Source organism: Chrysoperla carnea, chromosome X, assembly GCF_905475395.1.
Source record: "Chrysoperla carnea chromosome X, inChrCarn1.1, whole genome shotgun sequence".
Taxonomy (NCBI): Eukaryota; Metazoa; Arthropoda; class Insecta; order Neuroptera; family Chrysopidae; genus Chrysoperla; species Chrysoperla carnea.
The window spans coordinates 18,399,378-18,414,979 of NC_058342.1; the positions used below are offsets into that span (position 1 = coordinate 18,399,378).

At 29.2% G+C, this 15,602-nt stretch overlaps 1 protein-coding gene across 2 annotated transcripts in view; it reads right to left on the bottom strand.

The window, feature by feature from the left end:
* LOC123302565 (neuronal acetylcholine receptor subunit alpha-7) overlaps positions 1-15,602 on the bottom strand; it is a 168,029-nt gene that overhangs the window by 140,137 nt on the left and 12,290 nt on the right. The window lies entirely within an intron of this gene.

Genomic DNA, 15,602 nt, shown 5'->3' on the forward strand with positions numbered 1-15,602 from the left:
AATATATGCCTATGAGTGTATAGGCAAATACATATACAGATATGTATAACTACATGCATACGTGTGTTTTTAAATGTAAGAGTGTTGTTTTTTAATTCTTGTTTTTTTTTTGAAGAATTAAAAAAAATGTTACGAAATTGAAAGAAGAAGCAGTGTTAAATGTTCAGTGGATCAATAATATGAATTGTTAAGATCAATATTTTCACCTACATATATAATACGTACTTGATTTTTGACAATTATATTACAATAATTTTTTTATACAAATGAGTACATTTTCCAATTTTAATTTAGCGATAACTTGAAATCCTGTCATTTTCATGACTTGTGACCATGGGAACTTTTATTCAAAATGACTTAAACTATCATTCCCCAGAATTTGATAAAGTTTAACCGAAATGCAGATTACATATAATTTGTGCGAGTATAGTGTGTCCTTTATATAATTTCTATTCCCGTTTTCAAAAAACGAAAAAAAACTTATTCTAATTGAGTCAGAAAAAAATTATTTTAAACCTTCCTTAAATTTTGTTTCATATTTGAGGGTACATAGGTTTCGAAAACGTAAAAAAAAAACTTGTAAAATCAAAAAAACCGGATGCATTAAATTTAAACTGAAAAGAAAACAATTGAGTTAATTGTTAAAATATTGTGTTGTAGACGCAATAGTTTGTTCTTTAACGTAAGTAAAGAAAGATATCCACTCTTAGATAGCACACATTCATAACTGATATTTCCATATAATACGTCATACTATAAAATTTGCACTTAATTTGCGCCCTTGTAGGTTACCAGTAATGTTTACAAAAAAAAAATATTTCACACAAAAACTTGTTTTTTATATATATATATATCTAATATTTAAATTTTTGTTCTATCTCTAACGGTTTACAAGATGAGTCCTACTAACCCAAGACCCAATTGACAAATATGTTGCTCATTTACTTTTTTATTTAGCTTAATATCTCTTTTCGTTTTTGAGTTATCGTGTCTACAGACAGACAACCGGAAATGGACTAATTAGATGATTTTATGAACACCTAAACCAAAATTTTGTTCATAGCATCAAGTTTTAAGCGTTACAAACTTGGGACTAAACTTAATATACTATGATATATTTCATTTAATACATGATATAAAAACAAGTCCAATAATTTACATGATAGTAGTTTGAATGATTCGAACTTTAATTACTTTTATCTCGACTTTTGATGATAATTGTATTGTGCATAAAAATGAAAAACTGATATATACTCAGTCAAAAATAAACACAAAACTTAAACCATTCTAAGTGCTATTAGTATAACATTACATGTGTGAATTAATAAAATACTTCTCATTCTAAACACATGTTGTTATATGAAAGAATATTTAAGACTAAGAAATTATTTTTTTTTAATATTTGAGACTGTGAATTTATTTTTATTTTTGACTAGATCACAAGATGAATTTCGTTTTATTAAATCCTAAAATTCCGCTAAGCCTACTTATACCTCCCAATAAGCCCACGTTCTAGCCCGACTCTGGTCCCTTAACAAAAACTTTACTCCTATCACTTGGAAAAATAGACCTATCTCTTGAAGCAGTTTTGTTAAACGTAGGGCAATGGTAATTCAGCTTAATGTTGTTCAGCTGTTATGTCAAACGAAATTTTTTTGGAATAACTAGCGGTTTTGTAAGACATTCGATTCGGCAATCCATCTGCGACATATACACGGTGTACTGTTATTGACTGCAGATCGTCGGCCTACAGAATAAGCTCATAAAGACGAAGGAAAAAGTCATTTACCAATTTTGAATTTGAGCCCTAGTTTGGGTGCTACAGGTATGGCAAAAATTGATAAATTTGCTCATTCACTGACTATGATTCGATAACCAGCAGCCAATAATAATCAGTAGATATTATTAAATTTCATTTAATAATATTCAACTAAAGAAGGGATATGAACTAATTTCAATTGGATTATATTATTTTGAAAAACATTTTAAAAAAGTATTTGATTGGTTTGGTCCAATCCTACTTTTTTTCCAGCAGCAGCCAGCTGCTCTTTTTATATTATCTTATGTAATTCAATTGAATTTTTTTTAATTTATTTAATTTTAGGTTTTTCTATACTTAAATAACATAATATTAAAATTACAGACATACTAAAATACTTTTAAAATTTGGGATTATTGTCTGTACATTTAGGCTGCGCAGTAGTAAATGCAACCACTACCGCCAGCCAGATGGCCCAAGCTCTAACTGAAAGAGCAAGAAGGACGAGATATCATAAAATCAGCTATACTAAAATTCTCTCTCAAAAACGTTGCGAACTCCTGTACCATTATAAACATAAGAAATACATATCAATATTCATAACAACATTATACGAAAATAGTTCATTATCGATCTTTCAAACATTTACTTACTATTAAATATAGCTTTTGATGCAGTAAACACACACTTATGATGTGACCTTAAGCAAATCCTGGTATTTGATTTTTAATCGCGATCTAACTGCGTGTTTTTTCGGACGTCGATGATATATAGCTTTACTCAAAGAGTATAAGATAATGGAGGAGGCTCCCATTATTGGCAATGTTAAAATAAAGTATACGACTTTCAACGCTTCTTGTGATTGAGTTTAGTCATAACAAGTGAAAACAAACAATTGACTGAGTTAATTGTTGAAATACCATGCATAGACAGTGTTGATTAGGTACTCTATCACATTACACATACATACATGTCACACATAAATAACTGACATTCCCATATAATACATACTATACAATTTAAGCTTAATTTGCGCTCTCACGAGTAAACAGTGATGTTTACGAAAAAATGTTTCAAACAAAAGTTGGTTATTTTTTTATAAGGAATATTTTTTACATTTAAACTTTTGTTATATCACTAACGGTTTACAAGATGGATACTACGGACCCAAAACCCAATTGACCTATGTTGCAAATTTACGAACTCGATCTCATTTTTTACGTCCTGAGTACGCTGTAAAAATTTCGGACGGACAGACAACCGGAAATGGCCTAATTAGATGATTCTATGAACACCTATACCAAATTTTTGTTCGTAGCATCAATGTTTTCAAGCGTTACAAACTTGGGACTTAACTTAGTATACTTTGTATGGCACGCCATTTTACTGTTTAATGTCCGAAAAAAAATGATCGTAATAATAATACATTATTATTATGTTATCATCATAATAATAATCATTTTCATTATGTACATAATTTTAATTCAATCATTTTTATTATGTACATAATTTTAATTCATATTAAATAGTAAAACGGCGTGCCATCCATATATTTCCATTATGTACATAATTTTAATTCAATCATTTTTATTATGTACATAATTTTAATTCTCTATTTCCATTATGTACATAATTTTAATTCAATCATTTTTATTATGTACATAATTTTAATTCAATCATTTTTTTTAATCTAATTCAAATAAAAATAGACCAAATTTTGTCCTAATTCTCGCCCTCGCACGAGTAAACAATGATGTTTGTGAAAAAGTATTTCACACAAAAGTTGTTTATTTTTGTGTGTTTAAGGAAAATTTTTTGCATTTAAACTTTTTATCTATCTCTAACGGTTTACAAGATGGATCCTACGGACTCAAGATAAAATTGGCTAAGCATTCAGGAGCGGATTAAACATTTTTAGTCCTTAGACAACCTCTCTGAAAAGGCCGAGGAAAATGTCTATTTAAGTCATTGAACACAGGTGAATATTCAAAAATTTTAGTTATAAATTCTATTCAACAATCATTTAAGAATAATAATTAAACAGTTTTTAAAATATATTTTTCTGCTTTTTATACTAGCAAAATCGTGAATTATTTCTTCGATTTACCTTGATATAAATTGCATATATGCAGGTCAAATGATTATGGAACAACCTTGAGATAGGCAGTAATTTTCTCCTTGTTTTTGCTAATATAATTAAAATATTAACAAAATCAAAAATAAATTAAAAAAACGAAATAATGAATATTCTTACGGAAGCCTGAATGACAGTGTCAATTTATGAGAAAGTGGCGCTACACTAGCTTATTTTTAAATGTGTACTGCCCGCAAATATAAAACCAACTTATAAAAAAGTCACTAGTTCACTTTCAACAAGTGCACTTGTGACTTGTGGCATTATGGAAACAAACCTCTTTGTAGGTGTCGGTAGTTTGTCATGAACAGATTTCTAATGAAACTTCATAATAAACACCTAATAATACTTGTTAATTGAGTGTCACCATAAACACTCAATAACACTTAATGTGCAGATGCAAAAGAAAAACATCAACAAGTAAAACATTATATTTTTTAAATAATACTAACGAAAATTTTGAACTTACTACATAAAACAAATTATAAACATTATCATATTATTATTAAATCCGGACATACAATTATTAATAATTCGAGACAGTATTGGTAGTGTCTAATTAAAGGATAATCATCACCAACTGACATCTTCAAAAAGGTTTGTTTCCATAATGTCACAAGTCACAAGTGCACTTATTAAAAAATAAGCTAGTGTAGGGCCACTTTCTCATAAATTGACAGTGAGCCATTCAGGCTTCCGTATATTCTTCCTTAGATCTCAAACAAATCAAAATTATTATTACAATTAGAATTAGAAAATTATAATATTTTTTTATTGAAAAAAGAACCTGAGAAGTTGCATTTGATTAATAATATCTATGTCTAGTACTTGTAAAAGCTAGACACGCTCAATTTATCAAGTGTGATTCGGAACGCTCAACATTTTACGAATATTCATGTATAAGTGACTCATATGAAAAATTATTTTCTACGTTTTAGTTGAATAAAAACTTATCCCTAAAAAATATTTTTAATTTAAGACTAAAATACGTATGTTTATCAAATATAGCGGAAGCGATGGGCAAATCAGATCATACTTTTCCTTAAAATGCATTTTCATCCGATTTACTGTCAACGATGCAAACTGTCAGCTCAATCGGAAACCGGGCATTGGATGAAATATTGAGTGTAAAATAATAGACCTCAAGCCCATGAAATTTTTCGGGTGAAATGACCCATCAAAAAACATGTTGAAAACAAGTGAAAACAAACAATGACTGAGTTAATTGTTGGAATACCATGCAGAGACAGTGTTGATTACACTATCACATTACACATACAAGCATTTCACACATACATAACTGATATTCCCATAATTACATACTATACAATTTACGCCTAATTTGCGCCCTCACGGGTAAACAGTGGTATTTACGAAAAAATGTTACAAACAAAAGTTGTTTATTTTTTGATAAGGAAGATTTTTTACATTTCAACTTTTGTTCTATTTCTAACGGTTTAAAATATGGGTCCTACGGACCCATAGGTAAAGATCCAATTGACCTATGTTGCTCATTTACGAACTCGACCTCACTTTTTACGTCCTGAGCTGTAAAAATTTCAGCTTGATATCTTTTTTCGTTTTTGAGTTATCGTGTTGGCAGCCAGACGGACAGAAACCGAAAATGGACTAATTAGGTGATTTTATAAACACCTATACCAAAATTTTGTTCATAGAATCAATATTTTTAAGCGTCACAAACTTGGAACTAAACTTAGTATACTTTGCATATTACATATATGCATGGTATAAAAAGATGTTCCTATATGTAAAAGTAAGTTTAAGCACCATGGCGTCAGTTTTTCACGGTAAAGGTGAGTACACGTGAAAAAATGGATATCACCCTTGCACCAGCAAATATGTATGGCGTTGCTGGATACTAAATTTGCATAAATATTCGAAGCGAATAACATAAATGCCATACAGAAATATACACGAGTACTTCGGAAATTAACGGAAAATCTAAAAATTTTTTTCTCACTCTGATTCTGTTTTTGTTTGAAACATTTTTTTATAAACCGAATAGTTTAGACAGTAATTGATAGCAAAAATCTAGCTTTTTGCGCTTTTTTTTTATTCAATTTTAACTAAAATGGTCTGTATAGAAAAATGAACCACTTTTATTGGATTTATTGGAATTTTTTTTTTTCAAAGAGAGTCTAGATTTGGCACACAAAAGTATACGAAATAACAATTTTAATACGAAACAAGTGAAATTTACAAAATTTGGCCCCCCGAAAAACATTCCCCATTATATCCACATATCCATTATTCCCCATCATCCGTTAAGCGCTTCCATACCACAGACAGACAGGCGCACATAGCGGTCTAACTTATAACACCCTTTTTTGATTCGAGAGTTAAAAACAATTTTGGGATAAGTTTCTCAGACCGTTTTTGCCCCCCCCCCCCCCCCCCGATGAATCGGGCCATCCTACGAGCTTTGTTTGTTTGTTACTAATTTATTAAATAATTTTGTGATTAATTTAATACCATGGATTATGTCTCTGTTGAGTATAATGAATCCTATTAAATAAAACTCATTATACTGATTACGTTAAATAGTTTATAACAAAAAAAGTTTTTGTGCACCCACGGATATTATGAATGTTACTTTCGTAATGTAATTATGTATAACGGAGGCGTAATTTATGCATTACAGTAGAGCAGCTTCGGTTCTACGTTTTTTTTAAACCTAAGCGAGAAGTTGATAATGGCACTCAATCTCCCCAACGTTTTTGAAAAAAAAAGCACATATATAATGGCATTTTTTCTGGAAAATAAAAATCCATCAATAAATTTGTACTTTTTAATATCAGTTTGCTAATAATCTTAATTTGTGTGACATAAAATTAAAGGGAAGCATAATAGTGTAGGCGCTGAGAGGATTTAATATGCATGTACAGGTCCCATCGAACGACGAGTGTATTTAAACGTATTTTGATCCGCTGAATCCAAATTTTCAACTTGCTTATCGCTCAGAGTGGGGAGAAATTTGTTTTAAGCAAAAGATCTCGCACAAATTAGATGTATTCTGCATTTCGGTAAAACTTTTTCAAATTTTGGCAAATGATAGTTTAAGTCATTCGAAAGAAAAGTTCACTAGTCATGAAAATGACAGGATTTCATGTTATAACTAAATTAAAGTTGTAAAATGTACTTACTTGTATATTATATGCCTATGTGTGTATAGGCAAATACATATACAGATTTGTATAACTACATGCATACGTATATTTTTTAATATGTTACGAAATTCAAAAAAGAAGCAGTGTTAAATGTTCAATGGATCAATAATATGAATTGTTAAGATCAATATTTTCAGCTACATATATACGTACATAATTTTTGAGAATTATATTACAATAATTTTTTTTATATAAATGAGTACATTTCCCAATTTTAATATAGCGATAACTGGAAATTCTGTCATTTTCTTGACTTGTGCCCATGGGAACTTTTATTCAGAATGACTTAAACTATCATTTCCCAAAATTTGAAAAAGTTTGACCGAAATGCAGATTACGTATAATTTTTGTGAGATCTATTTATTGTTTTGACAATTATAAACTATTTTATTAGTTTATAAGTCGAAATCGAGCCCTTAGCGAAAGAAAATCCCACATAATTATATATGAGAAAGTTGCAAATTTGTTCTTTTTTTAGGATTTTTTATTTTTTTTAAATATCTCTTCTAAACTTGAGTTATTGCAACCGAACGCGAATATACTTAAATTAAGATATTTTTTTAATATTTTGGACCCATCATTTTATACAATGTATGTATGAAATATATCAAGGTATACTAACTTTAGTCCCAAGTTTGTAAATATTGATATTACGAACAAAACTTTGGTATAGGTGTTCATAAAATCACCTAATTAATCCATTTCCGATTGTCCGTCTGTAAACACGATAACTCAAAACGAAAAGTAATGTCAAGCTGAAAATTTATAGCGTGCTTAGGACGTAAAAAGTGAAGTCAAGTTCGTAAATGAGCAACATAGGTCAATTGGGTCTTGGCTTCGTAGAACCCATTGTAAACCGTTAGAAATAGAACAAAAGTTTAAATGTAAAAACTATTTGTAAAAAAAGAAATACTTTTGTTAGAAACATTTTTTCGTTTACATCACTGTTTATCCGTGAGGGCACAAATTAGATTAGAACATTATAGTATGTATTATATGCGAATATACATAGTGTATAGGAATCGCTGATATAATTTCCATTATGATATTTAATTTTATTAATACGGGATAAAATATTGAGTAGACGTTAAGAACAACCGTCCTCTTGAAAATTGATAAATTCAAATTTTATTGTCCGTCAATTAAAAAATTTATTTTCTATCGAAGTTCAAACTTGCATGGATAAAAATTTAAAAGTTGACTGACCCACTTTAAATCAATATTCTTTGTAATTTTTATATTCATGTATATATGAAAAATATAGAAGGTATACTCTAATTATACCATATATATAAAATATACCAAGGTATACTAAGTTTAGTCCCAAGTTTGTAACGCTTAAAAATATTGATAAGTACTATGAACAAAATTTTGGTATAGGTGTTCATAAAATCACCTAATTAGTCCATTTCCGTTTGTCTGTCTGTCTGTCGTCCATCTGTCATCATGATAACTCAAACACGAAAAAGAGATCAAGTTGAAATTTTTACAGCGTGGTCAGGACGTAAAAAGTGAGGTCGAGTTCGAAAATGAGCAACATAGATCAATTGGGCTTGTGTAGGACCCATATTGTAAACCATTAGAGATAGAACAATTGCTTAAATTTAAAAAATGTCCCTATAAAAAAAAAAAACTTTTGTTTGAAACATTTTTTTGTTTACACCACTGTTTACCCACGAGGGCGTAAATTAGATTCAAATTTTATAGTTTTTTGTTTTTGTTTTGCTATTTTTTATATTTTTTATATATCTCATGGGAAATGAAAGATCCTTGAACCTTTTCGTTGGTCTTTTATTACAATTAACAACAAAAATATCAGCATGACAATACGCCCTTTACATAGGGGCTTATAAATGTAAATAATTTGAGACCAGCACACAATAGCATACGTATGCATGTGTGTGTGTGTGTGCTCTTTTCATGAAAATATAGAAAATTGGAATAATATTACAGTAACTTTATACAATACGGTCTGCATCAAATTCGGTAGTTCTGATTTTTCGCAGACTAGTTTATGATTTATTCTAATGAATAATCCAACTTGTATCCTCGAGCGCCGAAGGCAACTTGGATTTGGAGAAGGCAAATTTTGGATTTTGGTGATTATAACCCTAAAGGGCTAGTTTTTTGATGAAAACTTTTTCAAATTTTTTTAAAGTAGACTAAATTTGCTATAATATGAGACGAGAATGGACTCTGTAGATCCAATACTTTCCTAGATAAAGCCTTTCAAAATTTATCGACGTAACTTTATACATCAGTGCTAACGTCAAATCCGGTAGTTCTGATTCTTAGTAGGCTTGTTTATGATGTTGTCCCAATAAAAAATCCAAGTTTGTGACCTCGAACGTAGAACGAAATATTGTCAAAAATAGAAAAAACCCATAAAATTTTGTTTTTTCAGATTTTGGCGATTATAACCCTAAAAGGGTAGTATTTGAAGTAGTATTGCATTTTCTCTCTTTATAAAAAATAATGCACGTGTTTTACCATTCTAGTTATTATAACTATAACATTATATGTTTCACAGATGTAATATTATAGAGTAATAAACAGTGGCGGTCCTAGCCCTTAATCAAGATAGAGCGAGATTGTTTTTCAGCGCCCTTTGGCCGATGCTTTCACGCCATGAATTATAATTCATTTCATGTTAAATAAATAATAATAACCAACTTTTTCAAAAACTAACTTTTTTTTCCAATAATCAATACTAATTAAATTGAAAATAAAAAATTTATAATGTGTATTATAATGTGTCCGAACTAGTGATGGAAAAAAAAACTGAATTTTGCTTTTCATAGGCTCATTTGGTTTGTTTTTAATGGACTTATACGACGGATTCTTTTACGCTAATGCAGAATTATATGTACTATCTTGACCTGTGCTAGCTTCCGCTTCCGTAGCTACTGTTAGCTACCCTGTACTCGTGACAAAAAATAATAACAAATTTCGTAGAAATGTGGTAAAAAAATCAAGGTTATTAAATTAACGTTAGGAGAACATGTTTTAAAAATAATTTCATTTGAAATATCTTTACAGTTGCTGATTCACTTCTTAAGGATGTCTTCAATATTATTAAAACATCAATAAAAACTGTTACATTCGTATAATGTTTGCCTGAAACACTTATTATTTAACTCACTTAAAATATAGATTTTTTCGTTAAAATTATTCATTATTTGTCTAGCCTGTTTTTTCCTATGCGTAGAGATGAAACGAGTATATACAAGTACTTACTCGATACTTTCTTCCGATACCAAGTACTTTTTGTATCGATACTTGGACACTAAGTATCGAGTAGGTATCGGAAAAAAGTATTCGTATCGGTATCGGTATCGATATTACCATCTATCTTTGTTGATAAAAATATTTTTTTATGTTTCAGAAATTTAATTTTTTCAACGCATTCTTTTCTAGTTTTGTGTTTTGTGTAGTTGACAATCTAGTTTGTTTCATGTTATGCTTATGTTCCTAGGCAAACATTTAGAAAACTTAATATTTTTGGGAAGCACTACAAAAAGGGACTTTTTTTCAAAATATTCTTTTGAATGAGGAATTTTATATGTATTACTGAAAAATTGATAAATTCGGTTAACAATTTTTGTATCAATAATTCAAAAAAGATTAAAGAATATTAATAATTATTAATATCATTATTATATTTTTTTTTAATTCTAATTTCTACAAAAAATCAAAATTGATACGAGTAAGTATCGATACTTTTCGGACGATGCCGAGTTAGTATCGAGACTTAAAGATCGATACTGTATCGATTAAAAGTATAGATACCTCTCTGGCATCGTATCATCCCTACCTATGCGGTAAAATTTTAGTCCGTGAGTACATTTTTTGTCAAAAACCAACATGATAACCTTGAAAATGAATCGTGGGTACGAGTCCTGTTGAGAGTGTATTTTTATACCATGTATATGAAATATACCAAGGTATACTAAGTTTAGTCCCAAGTTTGTAACGCTTAAAAATATTGATGCTATGAACAAAATTTTGGTATAGGTGTTCATAAAATCATCTAATTAGCCCATTTCCGGTTGTCTGCCTGTCTGTCTGTCTGTTGTCTGCCCGCCTGTCATCACGATAACTCAAAAACGAAAAAAGATATCAAGATAAAATGAGGTCAAGTTCGAAAATGAGCTACATAGGTCAATTGGATCTTGGGTACATGGAACCCATCTTGTAAAACGTTAGAGAAAGTACAAAGGTTTAAATATAAGAAATGGTTTTATAAAAAAATAAACAACTTTTGTTTGAAACATTTTTTCGTAAACATCACTGCTTACCCGTGAGATCGCAAATTGTATAGTATGTACTATATGGGAATATCAGTTATAAATGTGTGACATGTATGTATGAGTAATGTAACAGAGTAATCAACACTGTCTATACATGGTATTTCAAAAATTAACTCAGTCATTTGATTGTTTTCACTTGTTTTTCAATTCTACCGTGCTCATACATCCTTAATTAAAAAATATATATTTACAATTTTGATGATAAATTATATTATAACTTGACAATATAAGACGAAAAATAAGAATAAAATTTTTCAATATCTGGCGTTATTTTCAAAATATCGAAAATTGAAAATTTTGTTTAATTATTTAGCTTTCGATATTTCGAAAACCAAGACACATATCGAAAAATTTTATTCTTATTTTTCGTCCACATTCATGAAGTTATAACAAAATTCATCATCAAAGTTGAAAATAAGATAAAAATAATTTCAACCCTTAATCTACCCTGCTCTTACATCCTTTATATGGACGGAGACACTTAGTTTTTTTCTTTTCTAATTCATTGCTAATATGTTTACTTTCTATTAAAAAGTTTTTTTTTAATTTGTTTTCATTCATTCCTAATGAAAATTATCAAAAACTTCCAAAATATGTCGTATTTGAGATTCCTCCATGTATTTTATATCGATTTTTAATGACTTTTTTCTTAAAAATTTGCACGGATACCTAAGCTGAAATTTTAACCACATATTCTTTGAGTAAAAATCTGCCTATACAAAAATTGTGAGCCTTTAAATCAAACATTGTTGTCATGCTCATACATCCTTAAGAAAAATTTAAAGATAATTTTTTGCATAAAAAAAATTTTCTTATCGCTTCCAGACACGCAAAAAATTTTCCTTACAAACAGGTGATAAGCGCACCTTTAGAGTTTGAGCCATTGAAGTTGTTTTTCGATATAAATTTCATTCACTAAAATTTATTGTACTGAATGATCACTATACCTATACTCCATTTGAAATTTTGATTTTAATATGTTATACACAACGCAACGTCATTAAATATCGTTTACTATTGTACTATTCTGAATAATAAAAGCTAATAATTTGAAATTGAAATCATATCAAAGAGTTTGCTAAAATTTAACATGTAGGTATTGAACTATTATACGAATGGTTAAAAAAGGTTTTTCATTTTAAATGACAGTGGTTGAAGCTTAAATAAATTAAAAGCACGTCTGACATATCAAAATATTATTTTAAATCCGAAAATGTATTTTTATGGCAATTTTTGTGATATACAATGTGTTGCATTTAGGTTGAAGACCCTCATATTTTCGATATTTATTGGAATATCGATTTGAAATTTTGCACAGTCATACAAGATCACACTTTTTAAGATAGGTACTTAACCGAAATCAGAACTTTAAACACTGCCTACTACAAATTAACAAATAGGCCCGATTCTTAATATTTTGCGTAGCGCCAGAGATGGAAAGAGTTATCGAAAAAAATTATTAGAAAAAGTTAGAATTTTTTTTATACCCATTAATTTTTATATTAAAATAAGAAAACCAAGGCAGATATCGAAAAATTGTATTATTTTTTTCGTCCATATTCATCAAGTTATAACAAAATTCATCATCAAAGTTAAAAATAAGGAACAAATTATTTCAACCACAAGTCTAAATTTGCCTTAGCGCTCGTACTTCCTTAAATGTTTGTAATATCCAATACAAAAGTTTTGAAATCCAATATAAGTACAAGCAGAGTAGCAACTTTCAATAAAATAAATACCTAAGCGCGTTTGGCCTCAGTTGCACTCGCAAGGTTAAGGCAAATCATAGGCTCATAAACACATTATCACTCCTTAGCGTTGCTCAGTCGGGTAAAAATAAATAAAAAACCGTGTCGATCGACTTCATTAAAGATATAGGATCATCTATAATGATCCCTCAGGGTAAAATGATCCCTCACTGTTTTAAATGAACCATTTAATCCATCTAGTATATTTATCGATAGATGACTTCCGCGTGATCAAATTAATCGTTCAACAAGGACTGATGGTGATGTATAAGCTAATTTGTAGCAAAAATATTAATTTTACTCTTTAAGATTTATGGTGAGACAAATTTCAACGAAAAATTTCTTTTTTTATGTTCGTTTTTGTATTACTCTTGGCTTTTGTTGACTTTAAATAATATTTATAACATTATAATATTATATAACACATTTTCATAGGGGTATAATAAATTTTGGGGTTAGTTTTTATGACGAAATTCAAATATGTCGTTACGGGTAAAATGATCCCCTTTATAAAGGCTAAAATGATCCCTATTTTGTGTGTAAAATTATAATAGATAAAATGATACCCCATTGGTCTTGAATGTGTTGATTTAGATGAATTTACTAGTGATTTTTGTTTTCAAACTAATCGTTGATGCAATGTAAAAGAACAGTTAATATTTTATGTGAACTGTTTGATAAAAAATGCAATGGGATCATTTTACCCACTATCCTTACAAGGTCGGTCAAAACGATCCCTATTGAGAAATATTGAATAATTCTAAAATTTTTAACAGATCAAAAGAAATTTACATACCAATATTGTAACTTTTAAATAAAGAACTCGAAAATATTTCGACGTCGTTCATGTGTCGAATATTTTGGCTATAAATTACATTTTTTTTAATGGAATCATTTTAGACCACCTTGCCTACGGTCAATATTAAAATAATTCTAGGTATAAAATTTTATTTTCACCCTGATATCGAAAAAACTCTTACTTTTAGTCTCAATAAATAATTATAACAAAAATTCATTATCAATTTGAAAATCTTATTTGAAATTTTTATCTTTAATCTGGCCTGTTAGTAGGTACTTCGTTGAAATTCTATCATTTTAAATGTAAAATCCATTTTAACTTTGAGTTGTTACATGTATAACATTTCATATACGTGCATCATTAATGACGTTATATTTCAGCTTTTCAACAATAAACGTATGAAACATGTATGAACTATTTTTTAAATATTACAAATAGTTGGAAATTATTTGAAGTGAAATGGGAAACTAAAATATTTTTAATACATTATTGAGCAGGCGCTAGATGGGGTTGAGTGTGCAAAATATGAGTACCGCATTTTGTCAATTGATTCTTGTTCAGAAAAGCTTATAGATTAATATTCTGGATCTTGCCAGAAACCCTATTGGTCCAATTTTTGCATATCCTCTCCCCCTCCACAAAAACAGTTAAATGTAATTTTTTGAACCAAGTACAAAAAGGCCCTTTGTGATTTTTTCGTAAACTTCTTCGTTTTCGAGATATTAACAGTTTAATATTTGAAAAAACTCCAAAAAGGCCATTTTAAAAGCTAAACAAGTGAAAACAAACAATTGACTGAGTTAATTGTTAAAATACCATGCATAGTCAGTGTTGATTTCTTTATCACATAACACATACATACATGTGACACATACATAACTGATAATCAAGTATAGTACATATTATAAAATGTCCGCCTAATTGGCGCCCTCACGGGTAAAAAGTGATGTTTACGAAAAAATGTTTCAAACAAAAGATGTTTATTTTTTTATAAGAAACATTTTTTACATTTAAACTTTTGTTCTATCTCTAACGGTTTACAAGAAGGGTCCTACGGATCCAAGACCCAATTGACCTATGATGCTCATTTACGAGTACGCTGTAAAAATTTTAGCTGGATATCTTTTTTCGTTTTTGAGTTATCGTGTTCACAGACGGATAGACGGACAGACGAACAAAGCGGAAATTGAGTAATAAGATGATTTTATGAACCTATACCAATATTTTGTTCGTAGCATCAATATTTTTAAGCGTTACAAACTGCGGACTAAACTTAGTATACCTTGTTATATATTACATATATACATGATATAACAAGTGAAAACAAACAATTGAAACTGAGTTAATTGAAGAAATACCATGTATAGACAGTATTGATCACGCAATTAAGAAACTTACACAGAAAGTAACAATAGTATCTTTCATCATTTCATCAGTGAATATACCACACCAATTGTAAGCTATCTCGTCATCCATATAAAATATATGAAGTAAGAAGGACGTTTTATAGACGTTCTTATGTATAAAATAAAGAGGGAATGTGTACGGTGAGTTATAGTTATATGTTACTGTGTGAGATTCGAATTGTATGTGTAAAACTTCAAGTGAATCTGACCTTTTATGTGACTTTTTATTAGCTTATTTAAACTTTTCCATGTACACTT